This window comes from Lolium perenne, chromosome 2 (assembly GCF_019359855.2).
Source record: "Lolium perenne isolate Kyuss_39 chromosome 2, Kyuss_2.0, whole genome shotgun sequence".
NCBI lineage: Eukaryota > Viridiplantae > Streptophyta > Magnoliopsida > Poales > Poaceae > Lolium > Lolium perenne.
In genome coordinates, this window is record NC_067245.2 from 159,457,109 (window position 1) to 159,478,200 (window position 21,092).

At 41.4% G+C, this 21,092-nt stretch overlaps 1 long non-coding RNA gene across 3 annotated transcripts; it reads right to left on the reverse strand.

The window, feature by feature from the left end:
- Positions 1 to 17,006: 17,006 nt before the first annotated feature.
- On the reverse strand, positions 17,007 to 20,824 carry LOC127323420 (uncharacterized). Of its 3 annotated transcripts, none has more exons than XR_007865692.2 (6): positions 20,104 to 20,824; positions 19,834 to 19,900; positions 19,640 to 19,741; positions 18,658 to 19,340; positions 18,059 to 18,140; positions 17,007 to 17,177 (listed from the first exon to the last, which is right to left on the reverse strand). It is a non-coding gene; the product is annotated as an uncharacterized lncRNA (long non-coding RNA). The 3 variants fall into 3 exon arrangements; XR_011750992.1 differs by having other exon boundaries at positions 18,658 to 18,928; positions 19,143 to 19,340; positions 19,640 to 19,900; XR_007865691.2 differs by having other exon boundaries at positions 19,640 to 19,900.
- Positions 20,825 to 21,092: the final 268 nt, after the last annotated feature.

Here is a 21,092-nt window from a genome sequence, read left to right on the forward strand (position 1 = left end):
AGTAAAGTAAAACTAGCAACTAAATTTTTTGTATTTTGATTTAGTGCAGCAAACAAAGTAGTAAATAAAACTAAGCAAGACAAAAACAAAGTAAAGAGATTGAGAAGTGGAGACTCCCCTTGCAGCGTGTCTTGATCTCCCCGGCAACGGCGCCAGAAATTTGCTTGATGCGCGTGGTTGACGTATTGTCTCTTCGTTCGACACGCGTCCGTTGGGAACCCCAAGAGGAAGGTGTGATGCGCACAGCGGCAAGTTTCCCTCAGTAAGAAACCAAGGTTTAATCGGACCAGTAGGAGTCAAGAAGCACGTTGAAGGTTGATGGCGGCGAGATGTAGTGCGGCGCAACACCAGGGATTCCGGCGCCAACGTGGAACCTGCACAACACAACCAAAGTACTTTGCCCCAACGAAACAGTGAGGTTGTCAATCTCACCGGCTTGCTGTAACAAAGAGTTAACCGTATTGTGTGGAAGATGATTGTTTGCAGAAAACAGTAGAACAAGTATTGCAGTAGATTGTATTTCAGTATAGAGAATTGGACCGGGGTCCACAGTTCACTAGAGGTGTCTCTCCCATAAGACGAACAACATATTGGGTGAACAAATTACAGTTGGGCAATTGACAAATAAAGAGGGCATGACAATGCACATACATATCATGATGAGTATAGTGAGATTTAATTGGGCATTACGACAAAGTACATAGACCGTCATCCAACTGCATCTATGCCTAAAAAGTCCACCTTCAGGTTATCATCCGAACCCCCTCCAGTATTAAGTTGCTAACAACAGACAATTGCATTAAGTATTGCGCGTAATGTAACTAGTGACTACATCCTTGAACATAGCACTAATGTTTTATCCCTAGTGGCAACAGCACATCCGTAACCTTAGTGGTTCTTGTCACTCCTCCAGATTCACGGAGGCATGAACCCACTATCGAGCATAAATACTCCCTCTTGGAGTTACTAGCATCAACTTGGCCAGAGCATCTACTAATAACGGAGAGCATGCAAGATCATAAACAACACATAGATATAACTTTGATAATCAACATAACAAGTATTCTCTATTCATCGGATCCCAACAAACGCAACATATAGAATTACAGATAGATGATCTTGATCATGTTAGGCAGCTCACAAGATCCGACAATGAAGCATAATGGGGAGAAGACAACCATCTAGCTACTGCTATGGACCCATAGTCCAGGGGTAGACTACTCATACATCACACCGGAGGCGACCATGGCGGCGTAGAGTCATCCGGGAGATGATTCCCCTCTCCGGCAGGGTGCCGGAGGCGATCTCCTGGATCCCCCGAGATGGGATCGGCGGCGGCGGCGTCTCTGGAAGGTTTTCCGTATCGTGGCTCTCGGTACTGGGGGTTTCGTCACGGAGGCTTTTTATAGGCAGAAGGGCAGGTCAAGAGGCGGCACGGGGGCCCCACACCACAGGCCGGCGCGGCCAAGGGGGGGCCGCGCCGCCCTATAGTGTGGCCTCCGTGGCCCTCTTCGTCTCTCCTTCGGACTTAGAAGCTTCGTGAGAAAATAGGCCCCTGGGCTTTGATTTCGTCCAATTCCGAGAATATTTCCTTACTAGGATTTCTGAAACCAAAAACAGCAGAAACAAAGAATCGGCACTTCGGCATCTTGTTAATAGGTTAGTTCCAGAAAATGCACGAATATGACATAAAGTGTGCATAAAACATGTAGATAACATCAATAATGTGGCATGGAACATAAGAAATTATCGATACGTCGGAGACGTATCAGTGACTACCGCTTTTACACTGAATAGAGCATCATCATGATCCGTTGAAATGACACCATACAAGTTATGGTATGGGTATAAACCCTAATAGTCTTTTCTTTAAATTTTGGTCTAAAAGTTTACAACCAAAATCGGATAAATGTCTTTGTTGGTTATCCCAGAGAATTAATTGGAAATTCTTCCCACTACGAGACAAAGACAAAAGTGTTTGTCAATGTTTCTTATTTCCGAGAAATTGTTTCTAGTGAAGTATTTGAGTGGGAGGACAATATAATTTGATAAGGTTTATGAAACTGAGCATAATGATCAGAGTAGCACAACATCGGAATTGGTTTCGGAAGCGGCCACGACGATCATGGCTCCCATGACTACAAAGTGTTTTAGCCATGGAGATCGAAGTACATATTGAACCTTGTAGGTATGGTTTACTTTGTGATCAAATAAATGATTTGTGGACAAATGATTGATTTTGAACAATGATAAACCAACTACAAACAAAGAAGTTATGATGGGCCCTGACTCCGTTAAAATGGCTATATGCCATGAAATCCAAGATAGATAAATACTTTTTGAAAGTAAATGGATCTATAAAATTGATGGACTTGGATGGAATATCCTTAAAGAAGCTCGACTTGTCGAAAAATTGTTTACGACAAAGTTCAAAGAGTTGACTACGATAAGATTAGATCTTCCGTAGCAATGCTTATAGTCTATGTGGATTATTCTAGTAATCACTACATATTTCTTTTATGAGATATGCTAGTAGGATGGCAAAATACATTACTTATCAGAAGTATGTATTAAAAGGTGTATACAAGATACAACCAAGAGTTTTGCTGGTCCGTGGAATACTAGATAGGTATACAAACTTCAATTGAATGAAGTGAGTATCGCGGAGTTGAATCTTCACTAGATGAAATAGTCAAAGAGTTTTTGATTTCATCAGAGACGATGAAGAGGCTTGCATTTGCAAGAAATTAAGTGGGAGCGCTGAGACATATTTATAATACTTATGTAGATGACATATAGTTGGTTATAAATGATGTAATTATATACTTGATTAAAAGGTTTAATTGAAAATTAAGTTCAATGAAAGGATTTGGACTGAAACATATTTAGTGTCAAGATCTATGAAGATAGATTGAAACACAAAATAAGTTTAAGTCAAAGTACATAGAATGGATATTGAAATAATTCAATATAGAAATATTAAGAAAATATTCTTGTCATGTTAAGTTTTAACAAGACTTGAGTGTATCTGACACTCAATAAGTAAAAACACATGAGTGATTATAGATCACGAATAATATGTACACAATCAGATGTCATGTGCTATAAAGTGTTATGAGCATATACCAGAATGATTCATATGATGATCATTGGACGACAGTAAGAATATTCTTGAGTACTTTAGAAGAACTAAGGATATATATATATATAGTTTTATATGGGAAATGACAAACAAATCGCTGTAAGATGTTGCACCGATATTTGTTTTGTCACATATAAAAATAAAATTTCAATCTCAAATTAGACTAAGTGTTGTTTAAAAGATAGCACAAATAAGCTAGAAGTTGTCTATGCTAGATTTAGAAGAGTTCTAAATATTATGACGGATTCTACAAAAGAAGGCAGAATATGTCATTGTTTTGACAATGACAAAGGATGTTAAAGTCAAGAGGTTCTTTGAGAACTTGGTGTAGTTCCGACAGAGTCAGAACTTTGAAGCTATATTGTGTGTGACAATATTAGTGACATATTTCAGACCGCAGAATTAAGGTTCCACCAGAAGATCAAACATATTTAATGCCGACTCATTTGGAAATGAGTGATGCGTTGAGACGCAAATGAATTACAAAATACATACGTTTCTGAGCATGTCAGATCCGTTGACTAAAACCTCTCCCGTGAGCAAAACATGATAAAGCATCAGAAGGCCAAGGTGTTATATCTTTACAAATGTAAACTAGATTATTGACTCTAGTGCAAGTGGGAGACTGAAGGAGATATGCCCTAGAGGCAATAATAAAGTGGTTATTATTTATATCTTTATGTTTATGATAAATGTTTATATATCATGCTATAATTGTATTAACCGAAACATTGGTACATGTGTGATATGTAGACAAACAAAGAAGTCCCTAGTATGCCTCTTAACTAGCTTGTTGATTAATGGATGATTAGTTTCATAATCATGAACATTGGATGTTATTAATAACAAGGTTATGTCATTGTATGAATGATGTAATGGACACACCCAATTAAGCGTAGCATAAGATCTCGTCATTAAGTTATTTGCTATAAGCTTTCGATACATAGTTACCTAGTCCTTATGACCATGAGATCATGTAAATCACTTGTACCGGAAAGGTACTTTGATTACACCAAACACCACTGCGTAAATGGGTGGCTATAAAGGTGGGATTAAGTATCCGGAAAGTATGAGTTGAGGCATATGGATCAACAGTGGGATTTGTCCATCCCGATGACGGATAGATATACTCTGGGCCCTCTCGGTGGAATGTCGTCTAATGTCTTGCAAGCATATGAATGAGTTCATAAGAGACCACATACCACGGTACGAGTAAAGAGTACTTGTCAGGAGACGAGGTTGAACAAGGTATAGAGTGATACCGAAGATCAAACCTCGGACAAGTAAAATATCGCGTGACAAAGGGAATTGGTATTGTATGTGAATGGTTCATTCGATCACTAAAGTCATCATTGAATATGTGGGAGCCATTATGGATCTCCAGATCCCGCTATTGGTTATTGGTCGGAGTGAGTACTCAACCATGTCCGCATAGTTCACGAACCGTAGGGTGACACACTTAAAGTTGGATGTTGAAATGGTAGAACTTGAATATGGAATGGAGTTCGAATATTTGTTCGGAGTCCCGGATGAGATCCCGGACATCACGAGGAGTTCCGGAATGGTCCGGAGAATAAGATTCATATATAGGAAGTCATATTCCAAGTTTGAAAATGATCCGGTGCATTTATGGCAGGTTCTAGAAGGTTCTAGAAAAGTCCGGAAGAAACGCACTATGGAAGGTGGTGTCCCGGAAGGACTCCACAAGCTTGACCAGCCAAACCCTAAAGGAGGAGTCCCAGGTGGGCTCCACCTAGAGGTGGCCGGCCACCCCACCTCAAGGAAAGGTGGGAGTCCCACCTTGAGTGGGACTCCCTCCTTGAGTAGGTTTCCCACATATGGGAGGTTTTAGTGTTGGGGCCTTATTCGAAGACTTGGACTAGAACTCTTGGGGCTTCCACCTATATAATGAGGAGGAGAGGGAGGGGGGCAGCCACTCTTTGGCTCAGCCTTGGCCGCACCCCTTAGAGGGCCGGCGCCCAACCCCCTCTCTCCCCAAACCCTAGCTTCTTCTCCTCCTCCACTTCTCCCGCATATGCTTAGCGAAGCTCTGCCGGAGATCTCCACCGCCACCGCCACCACGCTGTCGTGCTGCCGGATTCAAGGAGGAGCTACTACTTCCGCTACCCGCTGGAACGGGGAGGTGGACGTCGTCTTCATCAACAACCGAACGTGTGACCGAGTATGGAGGTGCTGCCCGTTCGTGGCGCCGGAAGCGATCGTGATCAAGATCTTCTACGCGCTTTTGCAAGCGGCAAGTGAACGTCTACCGCAGCAACAAGAGCCTACTCTTGTAGGCTTTGGAATCTCTTCAAGGGTGAGACTCGATAAACCCCTCGTTGCTACCATCTTCTAGATTGCATCTTGGCTTGGATTGCGTGTTCGCGGTAGGAAATTTTTTGTTTTCTATGCAACGTTATCCTACACGAGGCTCAGGTCCTTTCTTTGAAGAAAGACTTGGAAAAGCGTCATGAAGGGAAATCCGCACTTGACAAGATGCTAAGTGTGCAACAATCCCCCAATGATAAAAGTGCACTTGGATTCAAGTCCAATAACAAGAACAAGTCCAAGAGCAAGAGCAACAAGAAGAAGGGCCAAGACAAAGTCAAGGATCCGGCCAAGTTGGTTTGCTTCAAGTGCAAGGTTGAAGGGCATCATGTTAGATCATGCCCGTTGAAGAAGAAGAAGCACTTGAGTGAGAAACAACAAGGGAAACGGCCACAAGGTCAAGGTCAAGCTCATGCTCGACCTCAAGTTGAAGATAGGGCACTTCCCAAGAAGAATCAAGATATTGTTCCCCAAGAGAAGAAATCAATAAAGAAGAGAAAGGGGAACACTTGCTACTTATGTCGTGAGAAGGGGCACTTTGCTTCTTCTTGCTTAGGTGGTACCTTATCTAACCCTATAATTGTTGATAATAATTATTCTCTAGGGAAGGATAAGGATGGCAATGTGTTTGCCAAGTTTGTTGGAACTCAAAGTGGTTTCAAGAAAAGAACCATTTGGGTTGCCAAGCCTATTGTGACTAATCTCTTAGGACCCAACTTGGTTGGGGACCAACAATCTCAAACTTGATCAATAGGTGCATGTGGAGGGCATTGGAGATTTGGCTACTTCATGAAGAATTAAGGGATCTTCATATATTGTATTTTTACCAAGCCAAGTCGTATGGATTATCATCTATATCTTATATCCAATGTTCCTCTTTGCGGTAACTTATACTTCAACTCTTCATGTTTATTGTAAGTTACTTGCCCCTTTGCATGTTTGGTTTTGTACCAAATATGTGTATGTATGTGTTGTGTCTTACTTGCTTATCTTGTGTATTCAAGTATGTTTGTTTGACTCATCATATACTTATGTATTGTTTTGAGCCTAATGCATCTTGATGATATCTTATTTGGCTTTCTTTGAGTGATTAATGGAGCATCCCATTTTGGGGGAGTGATATGCTTTGTGCATCTCTCTTTCTATAAAATGTGTGTATATGGGTAGCACCACTTAGTATTGATATTGCAAGATTATCTAGTCACTATGTGGTATGTCATACTCATGAGAAATTCAAATTCTAAATGTCCATTAATCATCTCTAATCGATTTTTAGTTGCCTCGTGTTTAGAAGAAATGTTTTATCACATTATGGGGGAGTAATATGTTTTGTACATATCACAAGCCTAGAAAATGTGAACATATGAGGTTTTGCCACTTAGAGTTGATGCTCTTAATTATCTTGCTCCTAGGTGGCATGTTTGCTCAAACAAGCTCCACTTGTAGTAAAAAGCTTTTATTGCTCATCTTTTGGTTCTTGTTTGAGTAAGAAATTCTTGGTACGGTTTTCCTCAAATACATATCTCTATATCTTATTTGGGACACCATTTGCTTCAAGTTATTCTAATCATTGCCGTGCGTGATTGTTTGACTAATTGAAGCTATCAAGAATCTTCATCCATGCATAGTGCTTAATTCTATATACTTATCCTATGCCTTTTATTGTGAAGTTGATCCTTACTATCTTTGTCAATTCACCACCGGAAATTATTTCCAATATACTCATTGTCTTTGACAATTGATAACCTTATATGTGGTTGAATTTATGGATCACCTTCACCTTGGATTGCTTCTTACTTCCTTATTTTATTTCCAAGAAATCTTTATAGCTCCCATATGTCTTCCTTGTCCCTTTGAAAAATCTTTTGATAAATCCTCTTGATTCATATCAAGTGTTTGTTTTGGAATACATACCTTTTCTTTACGGTACATTGTGCCATTGTGAAAAGTGAGGGTTTGGTTTATTTGTTCGAACCTTGCTCCTTTGGGGAGTTTGCTATCTCATTCCTTCTTACATATTTTATTAGCTTGAATGAGATAAATCTTTGAGCATGTTTGCTTTATTTCATCCTCTATGCTCAATGGTTTCTTCTTAGTTCATTTGTTGAACTTTGTTGAACAAATCTTTTGAGATTTGCTTCTTAGATATAACTTGGACAACAACTTTGTTTTGTGGCACCTCTATGCCTTATCTAATTCTTTTGGTGTTTTGTCCAAAATATATCTTTCTTGGATCTTTAAAGGTTTTGGTGCATGCTTATATGTAATTTGTTTATACTTGTAGCATGCTTGCTTTCTTTTGATCCATTATGTAGGATATACTCCATCAAATCCTAAATGGCTAAGATGTGCATGAAATTCAAACTTCATCTAAATATGCACATGTTTATGTGGAGTGTGTCCTATATATTGTGGTTAGTCTAACCATGTTGGACCCAATAAGTTTGGGGACCAAGATGTACTTGAATAATGTTTTAGGTACATTGGAGATGCAATGGAGGCTTGTCTCATCTATAAGGAAGGTGTTGTCACCATATGAGAATTGGAGTCAAGCTAGGATGATCGATGAACTCTTATCTACTACATCAAGCCATTGCTATCTCGGTAACAAGTATCTTATTCATGCATTCTCATATAGCATTTAACCTCTTGTAGGTTGTATCTTGGCATGAAATTATTTATTTCAAAAATTATTGCGGTTCTTGAAAAACCCTTTTAAAGTAAAACTTCTTATTGAACATTTGAGTAATTTGAGAAGATGCATATGATAGGTTATATATATATATATGTCATATTTTATGATTCACCTATCACAAATATGCCCTCTAGCAATTTATTGCATATCAATTCCTCAAAGAGCTCTTGTGTGCAATATTGATGAATTTGTGAAATAAATCCGTATTTGTGATACTTGTTGCCTTTCTCAAAACACTCCAACTAGCTCTACTTCCCTTATTGTTAGTTGTAATGCTTTTGAGGTTTAACTTGGTTGAAGTTCATTCATATATACCATAAGTGAAAATTGGAGCCATTGGCTATATATGCTTCTTAAGCAAACATCCTTTGGTATATTTTATGACTTCATCTTGGATATCTTGTTTTATCTATTTTGTTAACCTCTTGTGTGTGCATGTTTCTTTATGGATCACTTTGTCCACTTTAGAAACTCATATACATAAGAGTGTTAATCCATCACCTTGATATCCTTGATCTTTGCCGACCATCTTTTACCCCTTTTGTTTTTAGTGGGTTGGTAAAGAAAATTTATGAGTGCTTGGTTTATTTATTTTCTTCATGCACTCATATCTCGTAATTGTTGGACTCAAGTTGTTCTTGATAAGCATACTCTCTTTATCTTAGATGTGTTCTAAATGATATATAGGGAGTGAGGATTCCATGTTTGTGCATATTGTATTCAAATGCAAACATTATAAATTGTGCACGAACCTTGGGGAGCTTTCTTATTTTCAGAGCACTATATCTTTCTTATCATGATATCTTTGTTTGTCCAATTGAATCTTTGATTGCTTGCTTTATTTGTTGAAGCTCACTTCACCATGTTATCTTTATGCAATCTTTGATCCTCAATATAGTTTGATTTCCTTCAAGTATTCATCATTGGATATGTGCACTTGATTTCACTCAAATTATGAGAAGTGCACACTTTGGGGAGGAACTCACATTATATTGGCCTTCTAAATTTTTCACCCATTTTGACAATCGATGCCAATGGGGGAGAAGTTTAGAGGGTTTAAGGGAATGGTTTTATACTTAAGCTTGGTTTGTGCTTAAGTGTTTTGCCTCTCATGCATTCCATATTTATATGTCTTGCATGGTTGTATATATATAGTGGAAACTATCCCAAAGGTTAATCTTGACAATGTATGCAATGAATTCATGTTTATCACACGTGCATACATTGTGGGGGAGTTTTCTCTATATATATTGGTTCTACTCACATCCATTGCATTTGTTGTAGTTGTGTGAGTAGAGCCGGTTTTGATATGGACTAGTTGCTGTGTGTTACTTGACCATATCAAATACAACCTCTTGTATACAACTTATTCTCGGATAAGTTGCGTACTTGTCACTAATATTCATTATATAAACCCTCTTATTGTGGTTGTCATCAATTACCAAAATGGGGGAGATTGTAAGGGTACATTGCCCCTATGTGTGGTTTTGGTAATTAATGACAACCCCTATGGACTAATGTTTTCATTGAGTTTATATGAAGGAATATTCCATAGGTACTACTTGCTCTCCATGTGTTGGATTCAAGTATGGATGCCATGAAGATAAAGGTATACCTTGTGTATTGGCATCAAGATCATCGGTATGAAGATATATATGTGACATGATCAAGAAGAAGAAATGAAGATGGAGTTCTTATGTGGAACTCAATATTAGCCATGCTCTATCTTATGTGAGTATGAGAAGATACAAGGTTGAGTTGGGCAAGTTCAAGATGAGCATCTTGTGTGGATCACATGCTTGAAGCTTGCCGTCCATTTGGTGATAGTGAAGATGTGCATCAATGAACCTTTCCCATCATAGTGTATGGGGAGCATTTGTGAGTATTCACGAAGCGACAATGATCAAGTGATGGGATGCGCAAGGCAAAGGTATGACCTTGATAGGTTTTCCTTTTGCCGGTCTCGAGGTGGTTGATGGGAGACCGGATTATAGGATAGATAGCCGCACTATTAAGAGGGGCTTTCGGTTGGTTAACTTGATCACATCGTCTTAGGGAGCTCAATCCTTGCATGCGTTGCATATTCTTATTGCTTCTTGGTATTTCTCGGTGTGAGGTTCTTGAGCTTGTTGCTAGCTTTACAACAAGCCCAAGTTCATCGAAAACGGAGTTCACATGCATCTTCTATTGCGTTTTCGAGGTTGGGTGATTTTACCGGTTATTCATGATATAAGGTTCTACCTTTTATATTCATGATAAAATCCCCTCCTACAGATTCTTGGGTTTTCACTTTCTATAAGATAGCATTTGTTGTTATCTTCCAAACAAAATTGGTTTCATGCGATTCGGAGTTCGGGAGCAATAGTTATTAAAGAAAAAGGAAAAGGAGAAAAGAATAAAAGGAAAAAGAAAAAAGAAGGGGCCAGCCGACCGGCCGGTCTGACCGGACCGGCAACCGGCCCACCCGGTCCGCGACCGGACTTGGCACCGGTGCCATCCGGCCCGTGTCCAGGGGCCTCTGGCCCTTGACCGGTTGCAGGCCCGGTCCACGACCGGCTTTGCCGGCGCGCCTCCCGGCCCGGCCGGGTTCTGGCCGACCGCCTCCCTACTGGGCCGCCTTCCCCGCGCAGCCCACCTCGCGCCGCCTCCATCCGGCCTGCTGCCGCCTCCTCCGGGCCGCTCCGCCGCGCGCGGCCCACCCGGCGCGGCCAGCACCCCCGCGCGGCCTGTCGCTATCCACCGCGCGCTGCTGCCCCGGCTGGGCTTCTTTCCCCCATGCGGCCCACTCGCCCCATCCGGCCTGGGAACCGGTCCGGCCGGGCTGCACGCCGGCCTGTCCGGCTGCTGCTCCGGTCGGCCGGCTGGGGCGCTTTCTGGCCCGATTTTCAGCTCGTTTTTTATGCGTTTTACACCCCGTTTCTTCCCCAACGGTTATTTTTCTCCCTAGACTATAAATAGCCCTTCTTCCACCTTGAGCAACTAGTTCTTCCCATTCTCTCTCCTCCATTGCTACTATTTGAAGAACTTGCTCTTCCCCTTGAATCCTCCAACCATTCTTGCTCATATTTGAGGATTTGAGAGAGGAGATCTAGATCTACACTTCCACCAAACCGTTTCTTCTCTAAGTGAGGGAATCTCTTGGGATCTAGATCTTGGAGTCTTTGGTTGACTTTCCCCCTTGTTCTTCCTCTCCAATCTCATCCTAGCATTCATTGCTTTGGTGGGATTTGAGTGTGAAGGACTTGAACACCTCCGGTGTTCTTGCTTTACATCATTGCATAGTGTTGAGCTCTCCACCACGATTTGTTCGAGTGAGAGACCGTGAGCTTGTTACTCTTGGAGGGTGACCTCCTAGTTGGCTTGGTGATTGGTGCTCCGGTGATCTCTTCAAGAAGATTGTGAAGAGGCCCGGGCTTCTCCTTCGTGGAGCTTGTGAAGTGGTTGTGGAGCTTGCCATCTCCGGAGCGGAGGAAAAGCTAACCATAAGGAAAGGGCCATTATCCTTCGTGGGTGTGGTTCGGAGAATAGGGTGAGCCTTCGTGGCGCGGGGAATCCTTCGTGGGACCTCCACTCCTCCAAACGTGACGTACCTTGTTGCAAAGCAAGGGAACACGGGAATACATCCTCGTCTCCGCGTGCCTCGGTTATTTCTATACCCGAGCTCTCTTTCCTTGTGATAGCCATCGTGCTTGAAGTACAAATATCTTGCTATCACTTGTGCTACATATATCTTGTGCCTATCTTGCTTAGCTCTAGTTGCTATTGTTACACTTAGTTGAGCTTAGCATATTTAGGGTGTGTGCTTGTAAACTAAACGATAGTTTAATTCCGCATTCATACAAGACAAATCCGCAAGAGTTTGTAATTGCCTATTCACCCCCCCTCTAGGCGACATCTCGATCTTTCACTTTTGCACCGGATTGTTTGCACCGGTTGGGCATCCGGTGCATATAGCCCTTACCAACCGGTGCAAAAGGCCCGTTTTCCACTAGTGAAAGTTTGACCGTTGAATTGGTCAATAAAACATAAATTATATATCTACAAAATTTATACTATTAGATTCTTATTTAAACTACGTGCGTGCCTGTTAAACCGGTCCGAAGGGAGTATTATAAATCGTGTGTTCCCTGACTTCACACTTCCTATCATCTTTTGTAAATATTGTGAGAGATGTATTAAATTTCTAGGTGTCCTAATGCCGAAATTCATCAATTTATTTAGTCAACATTTATATAGAAAGGGGAAAAACATAACAATTCATATACTGTAGTTAGATTGTTAGTGGTTCAGTAGAACTTTCAATACTTCTTTTGTAATGGTTTTCTTTTAATAAAGGCGACTCTATGCATCAATTAATGCAGAGGATCGGTACCCCATTTCAAAAAAAAAAAACTATGTATAACTTTCAGTGCTAACCGTATAAATAGCATGCATTATTAGCTGCATATATTAATTAAAAGTGAGATACACGATAACGATATCCTTTGATCAAGTTTTGGCAAGCGGAACCATAATTTTCAGTGATCACATGTTAGTTAGCTTGGTTTACCTAACACATAGGTAGATGGTTCAGTTGGTACTTTTACACTTTATTCGGTTGTTCCGGACATCTAGTACCAATTTTACTCGTAAGTGTAGAGCTGTGGAAGTGCACATATTTCTTTGTATTAACTAGTACAAATGCCCGTGCGTTGCCACGGGTCTTCAAATTTCATTTCTCAATGCACATATATATAATTTACAGCTCATTATGAAAATTCAAAACAAATTAGAGATATTATAATCTACTACTACATGATAATACTGAACGCAATAACAAGACAACATTATTGTTCATACGTGTGAAGTTAGATCTTCTTGTTACTCATCCGCTTAAGTCCCACACCAACCTCTCATTTTAGATGTATTATTGACCGTCATAATCTAGAATAATAATCACCAAAAGTGTTGATTTTGTATTGATGTAGTATAAAGCTTGAACTAATAAAATAATCAACACCTATTTTGGATCGGAGGGAGGACATCAATTTTTCCAAATACTCATCAACTAAATTATTCAATTTTCCAAATACTCATCAACTAAATTATTTGAAGTGCATTTTTAGACTATTCGCATAAAAATAAACTTAGTTGAACAGTTAATATAAATCCAAAAGGAACACCGCAAACAAGGTAATACATGATGAGCACGTTTGGATAATCTGGAAATTATCTTAATAAATGTCATACCAAAAACAATAGTGGCAAGCAATGATGGCGTGTATTTCACACGTTCGTTGGGCAACCCCAAGAGGAAGGTATGATGCGCACAGCAGCAAGTTTTCCCTCAGAAAGAAACCAAGGTTTATCGAACCAGGAGGAGCCAAGAAGCACGTTGAAGGTTGATGGCGGCGGGATGTAGTGCGGCGCAACACCAGGGATTCCGGCGCCAACGTGGAACCTGCACAACACAAGCAAAGTACTTTGCCCCAACGAAACAGTGAGGTTGTCAATCTCACCGGCTTGCTGTAACAAAGAGTTAACCGTATTGTGTGGAAGATGATTGTTTGCAGAAAACAGTAGAACAAGTATTGCAGTAGATTGTATTTCAGTAAAGAGAATTGGACCGGGGTCCACAGTTCACTAGAGGTGTCTCTCCCATAAGACGAACAGCATGTTGGGTGAATAAATTACAGTTGGGCAATTGACAAATAAAGAGAGCATGACCATGCACATACATATCATGATGAGTATAGTGAGATTTAATTGGGCATTACGATAAAGTACATAGACCGTCATCCAACTGCATCTATGCCTAAAAAGTCCACCTTCAGGTTATCATCCGAACCCCTTCCAGTATTAAGTTGCTAACAACAGACAATTGCATTAAGTATGGTGCGTAATGTAACTAGTGACTACATCCTTGAACATAGCACTAATGTTTTATCCCTAGTGGCAACAGCACAACACAACCTTAGAACTTTCTGTCACTGTCCCAGGTGTCAATGCAGGCATGAACCCACTATCGAGCATAAGTACTCCCTCTTGGAGTTACAAGCATCTACTTGGCCAGAGCATCTACTAGTAACGGAGAGCATGCAAGATCATAAACAACACATAGCATAACTTTGATAATCAACATAACAAGTATTCTCTATTCATCGGATCCCAACAAACGCAACATATAGAATTACAGATAGATGATCTTGATCATGTTAGGCAGCTCACAAGATCCGACAATGATAGCACAATGGGGAGAAGACAACCATCTAGCTACTGCTATGGACCCATAGTCCAGGGGTAGACTACTCACACATCACACCGGAGGCGACCATGGCGGCGTAGAGTCCTCCGGGAGATGATTCCCCTCTCCGGCAGGGTGCCGGAGGCGATCTCTGGATCCCCGAGATGGGATCGGCGGCGGCGGCGTCTGCGGAAGGTTTTCCGTATCGTGGCTCTCGGTGCGGGGGTTTCGTCACGGAGACTTTTTATAGGCGGAAGGGCAGGTCAAGAGGCGGCACGGGGCCCCACACCACAGGGCCGCGCGGCCAAGCCGCGGCCGCGCCGCCCTATAGTGTGGCCCCTCCGTGGCCCCTCTTCGTCTCTCCTTCGGACTTCTGGAAGCTTCGTGAGAAAATAGGCCCCTGGGCTTTGATTTCGTCCAATTCCGAGAATATTTCCTTACTAGGATTTCTGAAACCAAAAACAGCAGAAAAACAAGAATCGGCACTTCGGCATCTTGTTAATAGGTTAGTTCCAGAAAATGCACGAATATGACATAAAGTGTGCATAAAACATGTAGATAACATCAATAATGTGGCATGGAACATAAGAAATTATCGATACGTCGGAGACGTATCAAGCAACTCCCTAGGACAACACAAATAACTATGTAGAAGCCCTGGGAAGCATACCAGGGGCCAAGCATTTAAACTGAAATGATCAAGGATCATAGTTGATACATGTAAGACAAATTTTAGTGCCATGCCCAATTTATCGCCTTAACATGTTGTGACATAATATTGCTTACATCTCACAATTCATATTTAAGAACTGAAGAACCAAGAGGCCATAAATAGACGCCGCAGAAACTGACTTACTTCTCCCTGCAAATCAATCAGAACACAAAATGGCACAACCTGCAAGGGTAAAAAACTCTATTGCCAACCAAGATGTACAACAGTGAAGTTTACAACTGCCAGACCAACCCCAACAGCTCTAGCATTTATATTGGTATTGAATCAGAACATCAGATTAAATCTCATCACACTGGAGGTAGGCATCCAAAGCATGTTGCTGTTTGGGGTTCTTCAGAGTTTGTTCATCTTGGGAAAGAGGGAACTGTCTGTTCTCTATCTACTTTCCCTCCAAAAAGCTAGCACGACACAAACAGTGGTAAATTCCTCTACCAAATGCAAATGTCAGTAAATCAGCCTACGGTTAACTAAGGCATTGTATCCAAAATACACCTCTAGCTTAATCTAGCACTGATTTGTTTTGATTTGCAAACATATCCGGGATAGTGGTAATCCTACTGGTGTGTTTGGATGCAGTTTGTATCCAAAATACACCTCTAACTTAATTGTGCCTACTTCGTAGGTCTAAATGATGACACAGGGGATGACAAAAGAAAGGAAAACTTATTGTTTGTCTGAACTAATGGCACAGAGAAGTAACCGTAGCTGGTTTTCTAATACTGAACTAATGGCACAGAGAAGTAAAGGTTTTTCTGAACTAATGAAAAGAGAATTAAAGTGCCATTTGTTCTAGCCTTATAAAATAAAGGGTAAAGCATATGTAAATCAGAATCTTCCATCAAGAGAAATGAAAACATCAAAATCTAAAGTGGGATAATCTAATATTCATGGCCCATACATGGCCAAAGACAGTAGATCAAACAACGTTCTAGCCTTATAAATGAACAAGGTCAAATAGGCCATTAGGCTTACCTACAACTTTACTGAAACCATTTGAGATGTAGACTGTTACTTTCCTCCTCTTGTTGATTCTCATTGTGTTCCTTGCAGAATAAATATGAAACTATCTACTCTACATGACATGGGAATTTAACAACATAAGAAAGATATTCAAGGAAACTATAAAATGTTATCTCTGTACATTGGTTTTATTCTTGCCATAGAAGATGGATGGGAAAATTAATCACACCTGTGTAAACAATCAGAATCATTTTGCAGTTACATAAATACAAATGATAATCATATGAAGGTTTTCAGCCATTAAACCTGCCACTAAAAATGAGGAACCTATGTCTACTTTACCGATCTTTATGGCTGGATCATGCTCTAATTCATCTGCAACAGTAATATTCTATTTAGCTACGGCAGGTATTACAAGAAAAGCAAGCTATAATAGTGGTTGGGGCGCCCCATGGGGCGCCTCCTCGCTGGTCCTTTGCGGTCCAATCAAGGAGCAACACGAATTTCCTAGGTCAACACCATAACAGCAGTAAAAGCCAGTCTACTCTATTTCATCAACCAACACATCAGCACATAACCAAAACAAACAACAAAGATGTGCAGTTTCCAACACAAAAAAGTTTGCAACAGCAGAGGAAAAGGACATGACACCCAGGTTGCTCTTTGTTTCCAGCACACATATATCTACAAGAGGTACTGAGAATGCAGGCTTCTATTTGCCTGTGGTTGCGAATAAGGCGACTTTAAACTCTAGTTGCTCTTGCTTCTCTACCATCAGAAATAAGCAGCCACAACCTTGAAAGTGGATTTGGGGAGCTTCGTGGGCTTCAGGACACTCTTGGGCAGATGGCCTGCCGGATCTTGAACACAGCCCCCTGTCCCCATCATGTGGCCGGAAAAGTTAAGCCCTTTGTTCGCAGCTGCAATAGCTTTCTCTGCGTACTTGAAGAAGAAGTACGGTGTAAGGAAATATTCTTGGAATTGTGGTCCAAGGAGGAGTAGAAAAAGTACTTGTGACACACAGGACAGGTCGCCACAATCGCTGATGTTGATAGCACGTCCTTCCCAAGCACTTGTACAACATCACAAATCTTGCCTGTTGATACCAGTAAAAGATACATAAGTTAGCTAGATGGTGTAAAGAAAATAACACTGTTACTTTCAAGGATGATATTCAGGGAGGCAGATATTCCATGCAACTGAGAGTGAGAAACAACAGAGCAAATGAAAAGTATCATCTGACATACTATTTGATAATAGCAGATGCATAAGACAATGTGCTCCGAGGAGATCATGTCATTACTGATAATAAATTGACCAGGTTCATGGCATGGAACATTTCACGTGAATAGGGATCCTGACTATTAAAGTTTCAGGAAGTATGGTGGCAATTAGCAAAGACAGTAGGTTTTTTTGTTCACTCCACCATACCAAAGTAAGGTGAACCAGCATGCAGAGACTAACCATTTTCACTCTAGGGAGATTGATGGCATCACCATTCACCATGCATGAATTCACTATGCATGTGATGGAAGTAGCTGATAGCTCAACTGACATTTTACAACCTTATACAAGGAGAAGCAACAATTATTTATTGTAATCAAGGAGTACAGGACTAAAGCATGACATAATGTGTGCAACATGGAGAATGGAGGGGACAAAGGAAAGGAAAATTTCCAACCAATTTATTTCCCATACTACTTGAACAATAAACTACCAGAAATACCATTCTCAAGGAAAAAGTAAGTTGACAACGTATGAAACAAAAAAAAAAAACAGCCACTAAAGAGCACCAACGGTCTTTGACTCAAGGAAAATTTCTTTCCCTTACTACTTGAATATTATTAAGCATGAATACACAAACAAAACACCAATATATTCTTTCTCAGGCTACTAATATGAAATCTAAAAAATGAAGCACTTACTAATATCGGGCTACTAAACAAATATAGTAATAGCACGAGAACATGGTGCAACCTGCGACATCTTATGTATTTCTTTGATCTATCCAGGGCTTTTTTCCCACACTTACTTCAGAATAACCTCCTCTATGCAAGTTCTGCACGCAGCAAGATTCGTCTCAGTATTAACAAACACTAATGTCGATTGCAAATTTTGAAGCAGTAAATAGCACAAATAAATTCTTTAGCAAACAATGACAAACTGAATGCCAATGATCTAGTACCACAAGTATTTTCCCGTCATTAATTATACACCACAGAGAACTAACAATATATATATCCTTAGCCTGCTTCTTGTTTTGTACATTTTTCACTACACCCTTAATAAATCTAGCTCTGGCCCTTTCAAAAATACTCATGTTGTGAGTTAAATTTAAACAAAACATGGTTAGCTTTGTCAATAAGAAGAGTTCAACTTGCACGCTAACATCTAGTCAAAATTCTTGTGGCTTTACGAGAAAATACTTCTATATAGGTAACATTGAATTTCAATAATCAGTTGGCATCACTTGACTGAAAATATGCAATTATTGTTCTGTTGTCAATCAAACAATTAAAGCATAAGACATCACACAATGGTGAATTTATAGAGATTAGAAGAGTGATTACACATACCAGAAGACCAGGACAATTTTGGAATTGCACTATGTGGATATCTTTGAGCCATGTCATCTGAATCCCTGAACTTGAGCAGCAACCATGCATCCGCATTGCAAACAATCAATGCTATAACAGTGGAGAAAACATCAAATTAGGATCCCATTAGCTTTTCTTTTGGGCATTCCAACATCATCACCTATTGGCTTCATTGCCCTTGCATTTCTGATAATTCCAAATTCACCATTACCAACATCATCTAGTGCTGAAGGGGGAGAAGGAGGAAGCCCTGAAGAAAATCCAAGCCTTTGGTGAAACTCTTGGTGCAGAAGTACAAAATGCTTAACAGTGAGAGATAATGAGCATAACACACTGAATCCACTGATGTTTATGAGATCACTCAAATAACTACAGTACAATGGACTAAAGTAGCTGAGCTGGTAGCATTTACCAGACACAAATAACCAAATAAGAGATTCAGGGGCACAAGAAAGAATGCAGACCTGGACATACAACATAGAGGATCTCATAGTCCCTGAAAACTGGCGGCTATGGGGAAATTTGTTTGCTCCACAAGCTTTGAAATGTAGAGAAGGCATTATCATTATCAATATTCACATGCATTGGCACCAGCTGCACAAAATCCACGGCCTTTCTTTCGATGTCGAAAAAATGACCCAACCCGACACGACGGCACTTACCTGAAAAACCAAGCAGGCAAAGTTTCAGACAAACTTGATAGTAACTATGATGTGGATTTTCTTGGTTGGGACATGGCTGGTACTTGCATTTATGTTTCTGCTACCATACTTCCACAGATGGGTAGCAAGTAACACACTTAGTTGTGAAGCTTGGTATCTGAGCTAGTAAATTGGTCTTGATGTAAAACATTTGAAGACCATCTTCGTGAACATTTGATCTGAATTGCAATTTCTTATTATGGAACAGGACAATGAGATGCAAGCTTCTCGTACATGTAAATTATGATCTCAGACTGTACCTCGTAGGAAGTTCATGAACATCTTGAGCCAATATATCTGCCACTGATGGTAAGCTAATCCTCTCAAAGCCTCTTTCGGTTTTGCTGTTTGCATATCAAGTGCTTCCACGCAAAAGAAAATAAGAACAAACTGTGTTTGAAAAAAGAAGTGGTCTCTGATATCACCAAATGCGTTGAAATTGTGATGCTCCTACCGATCTTGTGTTGTGGGGAGCACTGGGTGGCCCAAAATCCAAATCTGTGCTCATCAACGTGTTGTTCCTGATAAATATAAGAGTTAAATTAGATTCTTACTTTTGCACAAACGTCTGATTATAAACAATGTATACAAATTGAAATATTAACCAACATAATTCAGTTATTGCTAATCTTCAGCGCAAAATATCCAGCAGCATGCTACAGGAGCATTTTTGAGCACGGGAGCATTTCCTGGCAGACGCCCGTCCAACACACCGCTACATTACCTCGTCGTCAACTCGGTTGCCGTGCAGGTCCCCGTCCTCCCGAACAGGCTGGAGTCGCGGGAGCACACCCCATCTCCTAGGCTATGAGGTCGGAGAAGTTGGCGTAGCCACAATCCTCGGTGATCCCCCACGAGGCCATGCTCTCTTCTTCGTCCTCGGAGGACGCGGCCAGGAGCACGGAGTGGCGGCCGAGGAATCCCGAGTGGCGGTCGTCCATACAGGCGGCGACAGCCTCTTGGAGGAGAAGAGGCCGACGCTCGGCCCGTTGTACTGAGACAGGCTCCGCCGCCTAGATCTTCCCCAGCGGCGGCCGGTCCGCCAGTGGAGATCTCACGGCTCTCCGCACCGGCGTACCGCGTGAGGCATATGTGGTGCCAGGGGCATACCAGAAGAAGGGCGCGACAGCTGATTCCAGGTATGCTCGGCGGCGCACATATGCGGGGTCGGAGAGGTTAGGGGAGGACAGAGGGAGGTGGGCTCACCGTCGACAGGGAAGATGGAGTGGCGGCGGTAGTCCACTGCGACCGAGAGGTTCACAGGATAGCCGGTTCGGCGGCGTGGACGGCGCGCTCCGGATTGTACTGGAGACGGCACTGCCGCCTTGTCTCCATTCTTGTCGTCGTCGTTGCCGCAGTGGTGGTCGGGGTGAGCGGCAGGAGGAGCACAACGGCGGTGGCCTCCGCCTGCCCCTGGTATCGTGAGATCGGATATAGGGATTGGGGTTGGGTTTTTTTTTTTTTTGAGGGAAGATTGGGGTTGGGGTTGGGGCATGACGAGGAGGTTTCCCAGCGCACGCGTGAGGGACGAAGGATGTTGCCTTTAGCGATCGGTGGACGTAGGTAGGTTGGACGACCAAACGTATTGTGGCAGAATAAGGAACTACTTTAGTCTTTTTAAGTAGTAGAGATGTCCCTTTGTTTTCCTTGTTGCAGCGTTGCTCGGGGTGCACATGACAACATTCCGACTATACCTTGTGTGCCGTTGGTCTT